This window comes from Canis lupus, chromosome 6, assembly GCF_048164855.1.
Source record: "Canis lupus baileyi chromosome 6, mCanLup2.hap1, whole genome shotgun sequence".
In the NCBI taxonomy this organism is placed as follows: Eukaryota; Metazoa; Chordata; class Mammalia; order Carnivora; family Canidae; genus Canis; species Canis lupus.
In genome coordinates this window covers 35490045-35509278 of record NC_132843.1, presented here as the reverse complement: position 1 = coordinate 35509278, position 19234 = coordinate 35490045, and the positions used below count along the sequence as shown (strand labels likewise).

At 40.1% G+C, this 19234-nt stretch overlaps 2 long non-coding RNA genes across 2 annotated transcripts in view; one reads left to right on the top strand and one right to left on the bottom strand.

The window, feature by feature from the left end:
- Positions 1–11947, top strand: part of LOC140635206 (uncharacterized) — a 49464-nt gene extending 37517 nt beyond the window's left edge. The window contains exon 4 of the long non-coding RNA XR_012032577.1: positions 10038–11947. This is a non-coding gene — a long non-coding RNA (uncharacterized lncRNA). The remainder of the gene's footprint in view (positions 1–10037) is intronic.
- Positions 1–19234, bottom strand: part of LOC140635209 (uncharacterized) — a 50648-nt gene that overhangs the window by 24112 nt on the left and 7302 nt on the right. The window lies entirely within an intron of this gene.

The following is a 19234-nucleotide window of genomic DNA, read 5'->3' as shown; positions in this document are numbered from 1 at the left end:
TTTTCTTTTTTCAAAATCTTGTAAAGAAGTTCACTGAATAGCTTGGTTCTCAAATGTTGGTTATGACCCAAATTAAAGTTGCTGATGCTCTACAAAATGGCTTGGAAACCTCCCCAGAAAAAGAAACAGTCCACCCTCCCTATTCCCAGCCTCCTGGCTAACTGCAAAAGGGCAAGGAATGTGGAGTCTTTTATAAGAGGGAATCCTGCTCTAGAATATTCTCCACTCACACCACCCAAACTCTGATGAGGGGTAGAGAAGTGCACAACACTTTCTCTTATTAGTTAATCACCAGCTGCCCACAGTGGGCTGGCAATGCCATTTTCACTTTTGGCCTGAGAGTTTGAGGACAAAAAGATGGACAGGAAAGGAAGGAAAAAGTAATAATATATTCATTTGTTGATCATTTGTGATATGGCAGGCATTGTTCAGTAGAATATGAAGATGAGTAAGACACTGCTGTCACTGATTTGGAGAGATTACTCCTGGCAGAGAACTGTGCTGTTTAGCTTTCATTTGCTCCTCCTGATTCACCACCCACACTCTTCAGTATCCCAGAAGACTGAGCAGTATAGACCACATCAACAGGTTCTCTTGCCTTCTGCCTTCTGATTAGTTCAGTTCACGCAGAACCTTACAAAAGACATTGGAGAGTGAGAGAAGTTGGGGAATATTTATTCCTCCAGCTCCCTACCTTCTTGGTCACTTAGGCTAGCTGTATTCCTCAACTTAAAGCCACAGCTTCTGTCAGCAGTGCTCCCAACATTCTCTCTCCTTATGCTTCTATAACCACAAGGCTTCCCTTGCTCTTTCAGGCTGACAGGTGGTAGCACCATCCCTGTCACTAGACCAGGGTATTGCACTATCCATTGTATTTCACTGTACTCTGCCCACACCTTTGAAAATAGTTCTTTTATTTCACTGTCCTCAAATGTCCAATTTTATTGTGCTACTTGTGACTGATCCAAGGACTTTTGCTTACTTGTTCTGTGATCCTGGCCAAGTTATCTGCCCTCTCATCTTCTGGACCTAGTAATACATATCTTGTACAACTATTCTGAGGATTTAAGTAGTATACAGAGCATCCAATAACAACTGGTTGCTTCATTCAGGCATGGGAATTACTCATATTCAAATATGTATATTTGGCCAAAATAAAGAGGAGGCTGGAGGGAAGGAGAGAATGGAGGTGGGATGGGGAGAACATTCCGCTATATAATGTGGTGATTCTGTAGCCATTTCCCTTAATAAGTGTCTGTCTCACATTGGTCTCAGTTCTCATGTGACCCTTATTCTCTGAGAATCTTCCCATGTTGACTGGGATTTTGCTGTCTTAAGAGTTGTACTTTGTATTCCACATAACCCCTAAACAAAAGCCAACCCCTTCTCTGGTGCCCAGCCAAGGAACAGTTCTCTGATGGAAAAACTGGCTGAGTTGAACTTACTTAGAAGTTGTAAATTGGTCCTCAGTGTGGTGTTTCCTCAGGATTTCAAGATAATTTTTATTTTGAGTCATGTTTTCTAGCTCTAGAAACCACTTTTTAGATAGAATTCCTCTCCAGTGTAAGCGTTCAGCCATAGGGAAGCTGTATTCTACCCTTAACTATTTACATGTTGGACTCCACCACCAGACTGCTGTTCTTTCTTTGTCCTTGTAGATCCAATCAAAATAGATACTCCATATAAATTGACTGAACAAACGAGTGAAAACATGAAAGAGTAGAGCCAGACCACAAAATGCTTTACAAAATCATCAATTCCTAGGAAATATTTGTTTTCTCTTTTTCTCCCTAATGGAGCGCTGGAATGCAAAGTGGGTCCAGGAAAGCCAGTGGCTTGCTTTGCTGCTCACTTACGGCCAAAATATGGATGCTATAATTCATTAGACCTAAAGGATGTGAGTTAGAGGTTTGGGGATGTGAATGAGCAGTTCTTTGATGGCTGCTCTCCTATATAAACTAAGCAAATTTCATAAAACTAAACTTTTGGCCCTTCCACATCCTTGATTTATTATTTTTTAAATGGAATACATCGTACTTGCTTACATATATCTCATAGCTTGCTTTATTGTTACTTTGATCTAAGATGGATGCAGGTGGGTATTGTAGTGTTGGTACAACCGAGGTGATATGAAAGGCTAGCTGTGTAGCTTTTGTCCGTCTCCTTTTCCTCTATCTCCTTGATAGTAGACTTATAGTTTCTTGAGGTGTATGTAGCTCTATGTCCACATGCAGGAGTATTTTTCTTGGAATAGAGAGGTCTGAATATCAATTTCTACCATGTAGCAAAGTATACATTTTCTCAATATCCCTTTTGAATCTTTCTGGACCCCAACTCCTAGGATGGAAAGCAGTTCTAAAGAGCCTGCAGTTTGTAAACAATACTAACAGGAAAACCCTGATAGAAGAAATTTTTAATTCACTTTCTTGATTTATTTATAGAGTTCTTCTGCCTGCCTGCATTTGTAGCTAGCTGGCTGATATATGTTAGCCAAGCATATCTGAATAAGCCCTTGGTGTTAAATGACCATGATTAAAGAGAATATTCTGCTCTGAAATTGAATAATTGTATCAATCCACTGGTCCTTCAGTAACCTCAAGACTTTGGGACATAAATCTTTGAGTATGTCAAACCCTTTGTCCTCAGTAAATTTATGTAACCTTGATCTATCTAGAAAATCAATTCACTTTATCTGGAAAATTAAATCTCATTTATTATTTAAATTACCTTTAGTTAAATTTCTGACTGTCATGTGTCATTCACTTAACCATTCATTTATTCAACAAATATTAATTGAATTCTGCTTCATAGTATTGTTCTAGGTACTGGGGACACAGTCATAAATAGAACAGACACAAAAGCAAGTGAAAGTCCCTGCCCTCATAGAGTTTACATGCTAGGGAGAACTGATGAAAAATGAACAGTGCAAATATATGATCATGTGATATATTAAAAGATATGAAGTGCTATGGTGAAAAATAAACTGGGAAGGGGATAGGAATGACTTGAGTAGAAACTTCCAGTTAAAAAAGAAAACATGGGCAAAGTGCCCAAGGTGAGGTGTGCCTGGTATTTTCATTGCCAGTGTAGTATAAGGAGCAAGGCAGAGAGAGCAGTATTAAAGGTGATGTCTGAGAGGGAATGGTGTCAGAATGATGTAGAGCCTTGCAGGTCTCTCTGAGGTAACTTTGTCTTTTACTCTGAATGTAATGAGAAGGCCCTGGAGGGTTTTGAGCAAATGAGTGACATGATTTGATTGATATTTTAACAGAATCATTCTGTTGAGGTTAAAATGAAGGTTCAAGGTTAGAAGTTGAGGAAGTTTGGAGAGCCCTACTATGATCTGACCAAAAGATGAAGAAATGATAGTGGTTTGAATCAAGAGGAAGTGGTAAAGGTTGTGAGAAGTGGTCATTTGAGCCAGCAGAACTTGCTGATGGATAGGATTGGGGTTAGAGAGAGTGAGAGAGGAAGGATGACATTGATGTTTTAGGCCTGCATAATCACCAGGATGATGCTGTCACTGAGATGGAGACAACTTCAGAGGACACAGCTTGGGGAGAAGGGTCAGAAGTTCAGTTTTTGACATACCAGGAACTTCCCAGTGGGTCCAATGTTGGGCTGAGAAGGGAGTCTTAGGAGGCTTGCACCTAAGGACTACAAACTGTGAATGGGCAGTCATTCCATCCATCAACCAATATTTTTAAATGATTAGCATGTGCCAGGCAGGGTTCTAGGCTTTGGGTCTGTGGCACTGACTAAGGCAGACAAATCCTCTTTGCTTAAAGGCTTACATTATTGTGGAGGTATACAGAGGTGATGGATGGATGGATGGATGGATGGATGGATGGATGGATGGACGGACAGTCAGATTGATACATATACACAGAATAAATTCCAAAAAGTGATAAGTTCTTTGAATAAAAATAAAATAGTTTAAAAGAGAGAGAGAGAGAAAGTTCCATTGCAGCCTTGCAGAAACTCTTTTAGCTGAAGTGACCCAAAGAAAATGCCTCTGAGAAAATGACACATGAACTGAGTTCTGAATGATGAGAAAATGCCAGCCACACAAGATGTGGGAGAAGACATTCCAAGCAGAAAAGGTACTAAATCAAGATCCTGAGCTGATGGTGACCCTAAAGTATTGAGGGGATAGGAAGAAGGCCAATGTGGCTGGGGGGTTATGAGTATGGGACAGAATAGTGGGGGGTGTTGGGAAGAAAAATTTGGGCCAGATAGGAAGCGCCAGGTCAAGTATGACCTTACAGGCTACAGAAAAAGTTTAGATTTAAGTTAAAACACAGGAAAGTTTACACAGGAGCCCAAATCTGATTTGTGTTTTTAAAGATCTTTCCAGCAGCTCTGCAAAAAAGACCTTAATGGAGAGGCAAGAGAGGAAGAATGGAGATCCACTAGGTGGCTATAAGAGTAGGTTATAACATAAGGACAGCAAAGTATTAGGGTGTGGAAGCATATTTGACTATTTACATTTATATTTAAATCCATTAAGAATAAATACAATGAAAAATCCGGTTCCTTAACCACAGTAACCATATTCCAAGTGTTCAATAGTTATATGTGGCTTCTGGGTTCCTTACTGTACAGCATAGCTATAGAACATTCCCATAATCACAGAAAGTTCTGTTGGACAATTCTGCTACAAAAATAAAGTTACAAGACTTGATATTCACAAGCTGGTATAGCTATAGATGAAGTCAGTGTGGTGATTTGGTGCTAAATAAGTCCTTAGGGAAGCAGGAATGGACTAAATGCATTAGATTCAAATAGTCCAAGAACTAGAGCAAAAACTGCTATTAATGTGATATCTTTCCTTGTTTTATTTGGAATATTGAATTTCCCCGACTAATGCATCCTGACCACATTCCACATTCCTTCTGTAAATATCCTCTTATATCGACATATTCGTAATAAGGATCTAGACCTTTATTCTCCCTATATTAGTCAGTTATCCTTTAGATGCAACTACTAGAAGTCCACCCAAACTAGCTTAAATTTAGAAATAGAGTCATAAAGGTAAATGTGTAACTCGGAACCCAAAAGGTGTCACAGGACCTAGAGGGTTGAGAGGTAGAGCTTCTCATTGCTGCTTCATTTTTCTCAATCATAGATGAGCATCTGTGCTCATATATATGTCACATAAACCATACCAACCCCCAAATTACAGGAACCCCCAAGGTTACACAGCCTTATCATTGAAACAGTGAACACTGATTAATTTAATGTATTTAATGTTTGAGTTCTTTTTTAAATTCTGAGAGACACTGATTATCCCAGCTTGACCTGGTACCATCAGCTGTGGCTAGGTTTATGGAGCTCCTAATACTGGGATTGAATCTTTAGGAGGAGGCTCTCTAGGAGATGGGTATGAATGAGGAGAAAATGACAGGTGGAAGAGTGACAGGCACTTCTGCTAGCATCTCCTGTTTCTACTCTGTACTCCTGAAACCAATGAAGATTATACCAAAGCTATAACAAGTCAGATAGGCATCTATTAATTACACATTTATTTAGCAGTAAATTTGGCATTCTAGAAGACATGATTTCTATGTTCCAAGTGTTTACCAAATGCTAGGCATTACTGAAACAATACTTGATTAAGAGCCAGGAATCAACAGGAATGAATCAGGTAAGCAGCCTCTGGCCAGTGTTGCAACAGATAAAGAAAGAAGGCCCAACAGAATTGTAACCTCACAAAAATATTGATGGAAATAGCTGTTCTTGTATCCATCATCAATCAGACCTTCTCTGTCTCATCAATAATACCTTGAACTGAATTCAAGTGGCCTCTTGTCATTCCTGGAGCATCTGGACAGGTGCTTAAAGACAGAGCATGATTTCTCCATCCTTCACTCTGTTGCACAGTTTCTGGCATATAGCAGCTGTTCCATACGTGTAGTTGGATGCATGCATGGTGGACGGATGCATGGACACATGGGAGAATGGATTGTTATTGATACATAGATCAGTAAAAAAGTTTAGCATCACTATGAGCCCTGATTAATTGTTCCTAGAGAGGCCAGATCCTCCTCTTCATCCATGAATCATTCTCTCTTACCAGTCTCTTGCAAGAGCCAAGGACATGTATTGGTATTAGACTTTGACATTTGTATTACGTGGGTACCAACAAAAGGCTAACAAAGAAATCATACACACACTGGCCTGAGGAGCCAAATAGTTCTCAGTATTTTTTTTTTTATGATAGTCACACAGAGAGAGAGAGAGAGGCAGAGACACAGACAGAGGGAGAAGCAGGCTCTATGCACCGGGAGCCTGAGGTGGGATTCGATCCCGGGTCTCCAGGACCGCGCCCTGGGCCAAAGGCAGGCGCCAAACCGCTGTGCCACCCAGGGATCCCTAGTTCTCAGTATTTAAAGCAAAATGAAATATCTTCTTCTGGGGGTGTAAGTACACCTTTAATTTCAAAAATATACCTTTCCCGAAAGTTGAAGGAGTTAGATTGTTTATGAAAGGCAGGGATTCCTGGTTTCGGTTTCTGTTCAGTAATGGCCATTATGCAGGGTTTTGACCTGTGCTGGACTGTTGCTGAGTAGTAAGCATATCTTACCAAAGGCCAGGAAGCTGCTAATTAATCCTACAGGAGACCGTGGAGGCACATTTGCCATTCATCCAGCAAGTGCTATTTAAGTGCCTGTTGTGAGCATCTGAGTGTACTTGAGCTAAAGAGCTCATGGCCTAGGTAGAAGGAGCACTACAGCAGGCCAGTACACCACCAGCCACACTCCGTGTGAAACTCACTCACCCTAACTCTACTGGTCAACTAGCTTTTAGCTAGGGGACCCTTTTGGAGGCATTGACACTGAGCTTAGAATGTGTTCAGTGCCTCCTGTGCAAGGCACCATGTATACCTTCAGCAGCTAAGCTGGCATTTGTTAAGGTAATGTGAGAGTGCAGCAAATAGACGGGAAGCATGCACTTCGGGTCATTGAATCCAAACCGTGCTCTCACTTCAGCCTGTTTTCTGCACAGCAGGCTTTGGCTCTAATGACTCTGTTTCTCATTGAACTCCTAGGATAGCAGCAGTCTCTGTCTCCTTTAGTGTCTTGCCTGTCTCTCCTTGGGGGAAAATCAGCTACTTGTGCTTTTCTCATTCTAATGAGCCTCTAGGAGTTGGGAGCAAATGCATTTTAGAGACATGAAGAGGACAGAATAGAGCTACCTGCATGGGGAAGAGGTACAGAAATGTATGGTGGTGCTTAATGTAACGAGCTTCCATTCCATGGGCTTTTATGGAGTGCCTAGGCTTGGGACAAGGGAAAATGGGTGGGGTGGGTAGTATAATTCTCTGAGAGCTTGCCACATCCTCGGTACCAAGACAGGACCATTCTGTGAGCCAGCTGATTTTATTTTCCTCTCTCAGTGAGGACACACTCAGCCTGTGTTTTAGATACAAGAAATGGAGAAGTTAAGAAACTTGCCCAAGTCACCCAGCTAGAGATGACACTGAAGCCAAAGCCTTCTGTCTACACCAAAGCCTGAACCCATTCCATTTTTCTGTCTTCTGCTGCTGAAAAGGCAGAGCAATGATGCAAGTCAAACCTACAAGTGATGAGAGAGCACTGTGTAGTTTGACAGAAAGGAAGTAGCAGAAAATCCCAGTGGGGACCTAAAGAGGCAGGAAGATGGGCTAGAAGAGACTTGAGTTCAAGGCTTAATTCTACTTTGTTGCCCTCTTACAACGCAAGGCAGAGGTGGCACTGAGCACTCTGTGGACTGTCCTCTTCTGTATTCCCCACCACATGAGGCCAACTCCTCACTGCACTAAAGGCTTCACTTATCTGCCCCTCTCCCCTTAGAAGCTTCACCAATTTTTGTATTTGTCAGTTAATTCAGTAAGCATTTATTAAAGGCCTACTATGTGCATGCTATGCATGCATCCTGCTTTAAGAAATTCACAACTAGGGCAGCCCGGGTGGCTTAGTGGTTTAGTGCCACCTTCAGCCCAGGGCCTGATCCTGGAGACCCAAATCGAGTCCCATGTCAGGCTCCCTGCATGGAGCCTGCTTCTCCCTCTGCCTGTGTCTCTGCCTCTCTATCTATCTATCGCTCATGAATAAATAAATAAATCTTAAAAAAAAAACAAATTCACAACTATTCAATGTCAAGGATTTATTTTCATGTGTGAAATAAAATATATATCAGATTATTCACTGCAGCATTATCTGAATAGCAAAATAAAGAAATGGTTCAATAAATTATAATACCTTACATACAAATGACTGTTCTGTAGCTGTCTTTAAAACTGAGGGGGTAAATCCTCCAAGCTATATTGTTAAATAAAAGAGTGAATGGTGGAACATTTGGTGTGCTGCCATATTACACCATGTGTATAATACATGCATATACATGTATGTTTGTGAACTGTGCAGGGGCATACAAGAAAGCAATAACATTTGTTGCCTGCAGGAGAGAGCTGGGTGGCTGAGGAATAGAACAGGAGGGAGACTTTTCACTATACAGCAGTGCTTTTCAAACTACTAATAGGGCAGGGGGAGCATCAATATTTTGCCCCTCATTCATCACAGTCGAGTACGCAGTCTTACTGTGCATATTTGCATACAGCTTGCTCTGCATGTCGCTTACCATGGGACTTTGATGACATCTGACTGGTTTCTGGCCTTTTCCTGGACTGGAGTTCACTATTTTTATGCTTGGTTGACAATGTCACATTGCTATAAAAGTTCCTAACTTTCTAATTCTTACTCTGAATTTCTCTTATGTACCAGAAGCAAACAGTTCATGGGCCAGCACTGCCATATACCTTTCTGAACTTTGACTTTGGATATATCATCTATCCAAGGAAACCTTTTTTTTTTTTTTAATATCTAGTGACCTATCCTTAGCAGAACAACCTTGTAAGAAATAAGGATAGATTTGGTGATCTTGAATTCCTTTGGATTCTCTTTTCCAGCATTAGCTCTCTGCAAAACCGTGAGGCTGACCTAGGGTAAAGTTGGCTCTCTCACTATTCTCTGACAGATGAGCCTTGCAGCCACTCCCCTTCCTCTTTGAGTTCCTCCCTATCCCCTCTGTGACTCTTACTCACTCTTACACAGATGTACAGTCCTAATACAGACAAAGTATTTCCTTTCCCATGTAAACAGAGGAATTGAAAATACAGTTTTTCTTTATTTATGATAGTCACACACAGATAAAGAGAGAGAGGCAGAGACACAGGCAGAGGGAGAAGCAGGCTCCATGCACCGGGACCCGACATGGGATTCGATCCCGGGTCTCCAGGATCGCGCCCTGGGCCAAAGGCAGGCGCCAAACCACTGCGCCACCCAGCGTTCCCGAAAATACAGTTTTTCAAACTGAAGGAAAAGCATCTGGATTGGATGACAGATATCATTCTTGAGTATTTTTAGCTGGCCACGACTTACCACTAGTCAGCCCCCAGGGAAAGTATATGAGGAGACATAAAATGCCGGGAGAGATGAGGAGGTAGGGGGCAGGACCATTGATGACAGGTGTGGCATGGAGTTGATAGGCAGGAGACTCTAAAATAGGGAATAAAGGAAATGAGACTAGCCATTGTAGATTCACAGAATTCAATATATTGGTGATCACAACTAAACTGGGCAGAGTCCTCTTAAAAATCCATATAATCACCAGGTCAAAAGAAATCAGGCTGAATATTTTAACTTGTTTAGAGGGAGAATGCATCAGAAGTGTAGCAAAGTGGAGTCCCAGGGAAGATGTTGGCAGTACCCATCCAAGCCATAATCAAGGGAGAGATGTCTGGACTCAAGAACATAATCTACTAGGTCCTCCTGGTGGCAGGAGTGTCCCTACTGCAGAGATGGTAGCATCAGCCTTGACCTACCACTTACCACTGCAGAGCTCATACCCCTTGAGCTCATGACATATGGATCAAGCAATCTGTTAATACAGTTTGCAATGCCATGTGTCTTTGCCCAGAGGGAGAGAATGTGTTGCCTTTTCTGTTGTATGGCTCATTATAAATCACTAAGCTGGCTCTGTGCTCTATATTCCAGACTCTTGTAAACCTGAATAAATGTGAATCTACTCTGGGGATGCAGATCCACTTTTGGTCAAGAGGAAAACTGAAGAGTATAAGCACATAAGGCTAAAGAACTGGCCATGAGTTGTGGTTATATCAACATGGTGCACACCAAGATCTCGTAGCAGCCAGAGAGAAAAGGCTGAGGAATCAGCATCACAATGACTCTCTCAAATTTCTCATGTTCTTTTGGTCAAAGCAGAAGCTCTGGACATAATCCTCATCAGGCTTCTGTACCGGTTTTGATTTGGCACGGCTCAATAATGGAATGGAGTGTATCCAACATGTGATGATTACACAGTCACAAAAGCTATATATTTAAGGCCATGTTAAAAGGCCCCATGTCAAAACAGCCAAGACAGAAAGTCATATACTTTTTTTAAGACCTGTTTTAATTTTTTAAAAAATTTAAGAGGTAACCTATGTACATATTTAAAATATTAAAATGTATTTTTAAAGTACAGGCAGAAGTCTCCTACCCTTGATGTTTGCTCAGTTTCCATTTTTCCCCCAAAAGTAACTCTTGAAACTAATTTGCTGTTCATTCTTATAAATATTTTGGTATGTGTAAGCCAAAGAGAGGTAATTTTTTTTCTTTCTTACACAAAATAGCATACTCTAGGCTTTTTTTCTGTATACCCTGATTATCTTTTTATTAGTATATCTTGGTGGTGTTTCCCTATCAGTACTGAAAGCTTTCTCTTTCAGTAATTCACATCATTCTCAGGGTGGATAAGGCAAGAACACAGGATTTGGCATCAGATAGACCAAAATTCATAACTTGCTATCTATGTGCCTTAGGTGGGTTTCTTGACTTTGTAAAATAGGGGCAAAAAAATTCAGTTTTTATGAAGCCTAAATATGTGTGGGCACCACATACCTGATTTCAAACTATACTATAAAGCTTAGGAATCAAAACAGTATTGTATTAGCATTAAAACAGATACATAGATCAATGAAACATAATAGAGAGCCTGAAATAAACACATGCATGATCAATTAGTTTATGACAAAGGAGCCAAGAATATATTATGGTGGAAGGATGGTCTCTTTAATAAATAGTACTGGGAAAACATACAGCCACATGTCAAAGAATGAAACTGGACCACTTTCTTTCACCACACATAGGAATCAATTCAAAGTGAATTAAAGACTTGAACATAAGACCTGAAACTATAAAACTCTGAGAAGAAAACATGGTGGGTAAGCCCCTTGACATTGGTCTTGGCAGTGATTTTTTTTGGATTTGAGGTCAAAAGCAAAGGCAACAAATGCAAAATAAACAAGAAGGATTACATCAAGCTAAAATGCTTCTTCACAACAAAGGAAGCCATAAACGCAATGAAAAAGCATTCTGTGGAATAAGAAAATATTTGCAAACCATATATCTGACAAAGTGTTGATACCTAAAATATATTTAAAAAACTCATACAACTTAATAGCAAACAATCTGACTAAAAACTGAACAAAGGAACTAAATAGGCTTTTTTTTGTTTTTTTGAAGAAAAAATACAGATGGCCAACAGGTACATGAAAAGGTGCTCAACGTCACTGATCATCAAGAAAATGCAAATCAAAACACTATGAGAAAAAAAAAAACACAATGAGTTATCACCTCACACCTGGTAGAATGGCTATCATCAAAAAGATAAGAAATAAGTGTTTGCAAGGATATGGAGAAAAAGGAATTGTCGTGTACTATTGCTGTAGCCACTGTGGGAAACAATATGGAGGTTTCTCCGAAAATTAAAAATAAAGCTAATATATGATCCTGCAGTCCCACTTCTGGATATACACCAGGAATTGCAGACAGGATATCAAAGAGATATCTGCATTCCCATATTCACTGCAGCATTATTCACAATGGCCAAGACATGGAAACAACCAAGCTATTCATCAGTAGATAAATGAATAAAGAAAATCTCTCTCTCTCTCTCTCTCTCTTTCTCTCTCTCACACACACAGAGACACCCCTACCAACATATACAATGGAATATTATTCAGCCATGAGAAAGAAGGAAACTCTACCGTTTGCAACTGCATGGATATACCTTGAGGGCATTATGCTAAGTGGAATAAGCCAGATAGAGAAAGGCAAATACTGCACACTATGTGTGTGGGGCTGGGAGGTGTAAAACAGAAAGGGAGAGTAGAAAAGTGGTTGCAAGGGCTGGGGGTGGGGGAAATAGGGATAGGTAGTAAAGGGTACAAACTTTCAAAGGTAGGTAGGTAGGTAGATAGATGATAGATAGAGCCCTTAGCACATCATCAGGGAAATTAACATTGAGAGGAAGGAAGAAAAGAAGTGGAAGGAAAGGTAGAAGAAGAGGAGAAAATATCCCATTTTAGCCTAATTTCCATGTTCCTGCAATTTAGCCAGTAGGGCACCAGTTAGGTCCGTTATCGCCAATAAACTCGTTTCCTCACCTCTAAGTGAAAGAATTACTAGGTAGTTTATAAAGTTTTTTTTTTACAATTAAGTTAGAATTTAGCTCTGAAAGAAGTCCTTAGACTTTGCAATTGTTAAATATTTATTTAACATGTTTTATTGTGAGTCTACTTGTACAACGTTATTAGGAAAATAAACATGAAACATATTTCCTTTCCTTAGAATAATCTACAGGTTAGATATAGACAGGGAAAATACAAAGAAGGGAGCCAAGAAGAGGAAAGGGAATACAAGTTTTCCCTCCATTCTTATTTGAAGAAGGCATTCAGAAGTTTCCCACTAGGAACAATGGGGTTCGCAATGAAACCTGTGCTAATGGTATGGTCAATGCCACTTAACTCCCATAGCTAGTATGTGCAGCTGGCAGCAAAGAAGGCCTGCCTAGTGAATGAGTTTTTAATTTTTATCTCAGTGATGTATTGGGTGGGAGGGTTTATCTTGGATCCAAGGCAGTGCAAGTAGTAACACATATTCTGAGAAAATCTGGGTCATTCCATAGATTAATTCACAATTCAGTTCAATCTCAGTTGTTTCACATATATGAAGTACTTGCACATACTCACTGTGTAAACTTGGGTTAAGCCTTTCACTTTCTTAATGCCTCCGTGTCCTTATCTATAAAATGGGAACAATAATAGAAGCCTATTTGTTAGGACTATTGATAAGATTAAATTAGTTAATATATGCAAAGTATTTAGAATAGTACCCAGCACCTAGCAAGTCTTGTAAAAAATATTTACCATCATGGTTATTGTTAATTAAAGCCAAAAACTGTTCTAATTGCTAGAGGGCATATGAAAATCTAGAAGGTAGCATCCTTACTCTCAGAGAGAAGAATCTATATGAAGGGTGAAGCCACTGTCCTTTAGACTTAACGTTTGTCCTGTTGGTCTGGGGTCCACTTATGTTCTCTAAGATAAAGTACTTTTGATTTCTTCAGGAAACAACTGCTCCCAGGTGATTAGGCTCTCTATATCCTGACTTTAGATTAACTTAAATCTTTTATATTGTATGTCAATCAGCTATTGTCCACAGGAGGTAGAGAAAGCTGATCAGCACTTTCTTTTTTTTTTTTTTTTAAGATTTTATTTATTCATGAGAGACACAGAGAAACAGAGGCAGAGACACAGGCAGAAGGAGAAGCAGGCTCTGTGCAGGGAGCCCGACATGGGACTCAATCCTGGGCCTCCAGGATCCCACCCTGGGCTGAAGGTGGCGCTAAGCTGCTGAGCCACCCAGGCTGCCCTGATCAGCACTTTCTAAATAGACTGAAGAAACCCTAGACAAAATGATTAGATGTTCCTTGATTTGATGCCAAAATACTATTATTGCATCTTCACTTGGGAATCCAGGAAGATGAAACACTCAGTACATTCTTTCCAGGATGACACAATGCATACCAAGATGGGCACTGGCCCACTTCTGCAGTTTTGAGTCATCTGTAAATACCACCCCATGAGGTTGAAAAGAGTAGTGATTATTCTCCTCAGAAAAACATTTTTCTTTTAATTATTTTTTAAAATTTTATTTCTTTGTTTCAGAGAGAGAGAGAGAGAGAGCAAGCAAGCATGAGCAGGGGGAGAAGCAGACTCCTCGCTGAGCAAGGAGCCTGATGTGGGGTTTGATCCCAGGACCCTGGGATCATGCTCTGAGCCAAAGGCAGATGCTTAACCAACTGAGCCACCTAGGTGACCCCTCAGGCAAACATTTTTCAAGACTATTTTTTTAGAGAGATATTAGATTCACAGCAAAATAAAGAGGTAGTTCGTACAGAGATTTCCTGTATACTTGTACACATGGATAGCCTACCACATGATCAACATGCCCACCCACACCAAAGTGGTACATTTGTTAGAACTAATAAACTTACCTTATGATGACATCCAGAGTCCATAGTTTATATTAGAGTGCACTTTTGGTGTTGTACATTCTACAGATTGGGACAAATGTATAATGACATGTATCCATCATTATACATGTATCTGTGTATCCATGTATCAATTTTTACTGCCCTAAAAATCCTCTGTGCTCTGTTGGGCAAATTCTTGATGGGTCCTTTCATGTAGATGAAATAAAATTACTTATTTGACCAACCCTAAGATAAATTGCCAATATTCCAACTCATAAAGTTTTTTTCTTTCTTACTATTCTCAAGCATTTATTTTTCCTAAAAGGAAATAACAAGAAAAATGAATGATTCTACATGTTATACATTCTTCAGCCTCTTCCAACTTCTTCCCTCCCCCCCAAAACCATTAGAAATTCTAAAAAAAAAAAAATCAGGAGTCAACTAGAGCAAAACCAGCTGAAAGTGGTTGGTTTGCAGTAGGGTTTTTGGGACCAATTGCTATGATAAATGTTCTTTTAAGTAGCCAGTTCTGCAAAGGATATAGACTGTTTACATATGATTAATTAAGAAATAATTATCTTTGACTGGGGGAATATGAGACAATAAATGGACCATAAAAGCTAAATAAACACTCAGCTGCTGCCTTTAGTTTTAGTTGGTGCCAGGAATATTTATGACTTTTATAAAAGACATGATAAACTCTCCCCCCATCCACCCACCATTTCCAAAATGCAAAGACATTGTGAAATCACTCTTGACACTTGTTTTTTCCATGTTTTCTGCCTGTGGATGTGTCACATCAAGAGAGTGTACTATTTCACAATCATCATGATACTTTCATTTTCTTCTTTTGTTGAACACCGTTGACTTAGAGGTCATCACCAGTGCCTCCACCTCATCTTCATCTCTTACCTGGCCTATAGAAATGAGCCAGTAAAGATTACCCAATGCCTAGCTCTTCCCATTGCAGCTCATCTTGCACATTGCTGCCAGTTAAATCTGCTGTGGGCATGGCATTCTCATGCTCAGAAACAAGCAAATGCCCCCAAAAGCTCAATCTTTTTTTTCTTTTTCTTTTTTTGTCTAGGGAATAAAATCCAGACTGTTTAGTCTGGCCTTGCATTTGATATCTTTCATGAATTCAAGCATTTATCATTGAATCCTCACATATGAGAGGCACTGTATTAAGAATGTAAATACAAGTAGTATGTGTTCATTGATCTATGGAACTTATAGTTCCAGTAGAATGGGGGGACATGTAAATAAATAAGTGCAGCAAAGTTGAGTTCCACCAAAAAATATGTACTGGGTGTGGTGGATGCACACATACAAAAGAGCATATAATTGTATTGTTTTGGAAAGCATAGAAAAGTTTCTATTAGGAGGTTGAAACTTCCAATGGGAATGTTGAGCTGACCCATATTGAATGGTGGTGGGTGATTCTCTAGAACACAAGGTAGAAAAGGGGACCCCACGTGGGGGGTATAGTATGAAAGAAGAAAACAAGTTTGAGGGTAGCTAGAAGCTTGTTGTGTGGACTAGATAGGATAAGACAAGAAAATAAGTTGGAAAAAAAAGCAGATCACACAGGAGACTATTTAAAGAGGTGAGAATTATCCTAGTATGGCAGAGGCGATCCAAAGACAGGTCTTAAGCTAGGAAGTAACATGATTGAATTTTCATTTTATATATGTTCTCTGATTGCGGGTGTGAAGGAGGAATTAACAGAGGACAAGGAAGATGGTAGGGAGACTGGTTAGAAAAACTTTCCAAGAGTCCATATGAAGGATGCTAAGAGCCCAAATAGTAAAATTGCAACAACACATTTGAAAGAGCATTGATTTAGGAACTTGATGGACCTGGGATGCTACTTAGAAACTATATGACCCATGACAAGTCATTTAGCCTAGTCATGCCTTAGGTATCCTCAGCTCTGAAAAGGAAATAATGTTATCTACCTACCAAGATTATTATGAAGATAAGCTGAAATAATTTTCAAAAAGTTTTTAACACAATGTCTCATGTACAAAGGGACTCAGTAAAACATAGCCAGTATAGATGCATAGCAATGATGATGAAGGATGCAAAGATGTGACAGGCACTAAAGAAGTAGAATCTACCGGATAGGACTTGGCCCCTGATTTCATGTTGAGAGTTAAAGAAAGAGGAATCAAGGATTATACTTCTCTTTTTTACAAAAATTGACAGGTAACTAAGGGGAAGAGGAGATTTGGGGGAAAAGTGATGAATTCGAGTGGAAATACGTAGTGAGTGGTTTGATAAAAGCATATTGAATTCAACTCCAGCATTTAAAAAATTGGGTGGGCGAGAGAAGCCCAGGTATGGCCAGGGAGATGGGAGAAAGGTGGAAATGAGGAGGACATGGAAATCAGAGGATGAGAGCATTTGAGGAAGAAGGAAGGGCATCGTGGATAATATGTAAATATAAATGTAAAAACAGAGATTACATAAGAAAATCATGGGTTTGCATTCATTTGAGTTAGGAAGTTAGGAAGTCCTTGGTTTCCTTGGGTTGTTGTGGGCCAAAAGCCTTGCTTGTTTGTTTTTTTAAATATATATTTTTTTATTCATGAGAGACAGAGAGGCAGAGACATAGGCAGAGGAAGAAGCAGACTCCCTGCAGGAAGCCCAATTCAGGATTTGATCCTAGGACCCCGGGCATCGTGACCTGAGCTGAAGGCAGATGCTCAACCGCTGAGCTACCCAGGGGCCCCCAAAGCCTTGTTATGACAATTGAGAAGCGAGCAGATAAAGGAATGATACGAGACAAGTACAGAATATTATTTGGAGGAGAATGGGGGAAAAAAAAAACAAAAAGATAAAGCATTGAGAGAGGGTTTTAAAAGATAGGAAGGGTAACTAGAAAATACTTATAGGTGTAGGAAATGAGCAATGGGGAAACAGTTTAAAAATACATGCAAAAAAGGAAATAACTGATGAATGAAGGCAAGAGAAGAATTCAGAGCACACACAGGTGAAGGGATTAGCTCTGAGTAGGTGATGGAATAGCTCTTCTTGTTGATAAAAATATGCCGATATGCATGGCAGCTGTGGTAGGCAGAATAATCTCCCCACAGAGGTCCATGTCTAATCCCTAGAACACGTGAGTGTGTCATGATACGTGGCAAAAGGGACTTTACAGATGCAATTAAGGTTACAGACCTTCAGATAGGGAGATTATCCTGGATTATCCAGGTGAACACAGTCTAATCTCATGAGCCCTTAAAAGCAGAGAACTTTCTCTGGCTGAAGTGATAGAGAGATGGCAGAAAAAAGAAGTTGGGGAAATTCGAAGGATGAGAGGGGCCACATGGAAAGCATAAGAAAAAATGTAGGCAGTCTTCAGGATCAAAGACTAGCCCCTGGATGACCTCAGTCCCCAAATCACAGGGATCTGAATTTGGCCAGAGCCTCAGAAGGAAACACAACCTTGCCAACACTTTAATTTCAGTCTAGTGAAACTATACTGAGGACCCAAATAATCCAAACAGACCCAGGCTCTCATACACAGAACTGACTGCTAAGGTTTTGATAGTTTGTTAAGGCAACACTAGAAAATTCATACACCAGCTGATAGCCTACAGGTAAGAGGGAGGGTGGAGGTGGAAATAAGTGCCCAAGGACAACCAGCCCTTTGTACCTGCTTTTCAGTTACTTAACCAGCAAGGCTTTTGACCTGCCCTGGTTGTCGGTTTTTGCTGCAGATTTGTGGCACAAAGGTGTGGGCAATGATTGTCCAAAGTTATGCTAATGCTGAGAGAGCAAGAGTAGAATATAACCTTTCCCTCCAATTTTACCCCTCACTGCCCTCTATAGCTGAGTCACTCCCAATGTATCAGTCTCATGAGGCTTCCTCACTTGTGATTGTTATTAGTTCCTGGAATTCATTAGCTTTTCACATCTACAGCTCTTCAAGAGTTGATTCACTGTGGGAGGGAGCCAAGAACTGCCCTATTTCTCTATCTTGGCAAAGTGGAATCCTTGGATCTATTCTGTTTGCCAGGATCTTATGACCTCATCTAATCAGATACAAGCTTCACATGATAACATTTTACTATGGTTTAACAAAGAAGCAGACTAAATCATAATATATAAGTAATTGCCTGAGGGAACACAGCTAGTAGGTGACACAGCCAGTTGGTCCTGGGTGTTCCTAAAATATGATACCTGTTCTCTTAGGGTAGCATGCTGCCACAAAAATATTTGCATTTTAAGTCTTCTCACTCAATACAGAAAGAGATGTTGATCTGAGGCAAAGGTATTTCAAGTATTGGAGGTCCAGGAGAATTGAGAAGGTAATCATATCTTGCTGACAGCTTCCATTGTGTGCAGAGAAAACACTGACAATCATGTTAGGAAAACCAAAGGTGACTACTTCTAGAACTTTCTTAAGCCCAGGGTAAAGAATTATTCATCGTTCCCTATAACAATAATCCTGGATGATTATGGATAAAAGTCAGAGGCAGCTCTTTTCTTAGGATGGAGCCCAACAAGCTCAAATCTATCAGCTGCATGACTAACTGAAATTTCTGTGCCTTAGTCTTCTCATCAGGAAATTTGGGATATAATGTTTTTGGATTTTTTTTTTTCTGGCAGATGTCTGAAAAAGATGATCCCTTAGGGCCCCTTTAGCCCCAAGATATGGAATTTTCTGAATTTCAGTTGAGTTTTACCAAGGCTGTGCTGTAGACAGTAGAGTCTGCCATGGAAGATCTTCCCAACTGGGAAGTGAGCTAACCCGCTGGCATTTTTCATTTGAGTAAATCTCACTTCTTAAACATTTCCCTTTACTTAATGCAGCTTGATAAGCAGCAATGAACTTCCAAGTTACCTCCCTGTGAATAATGTCCTA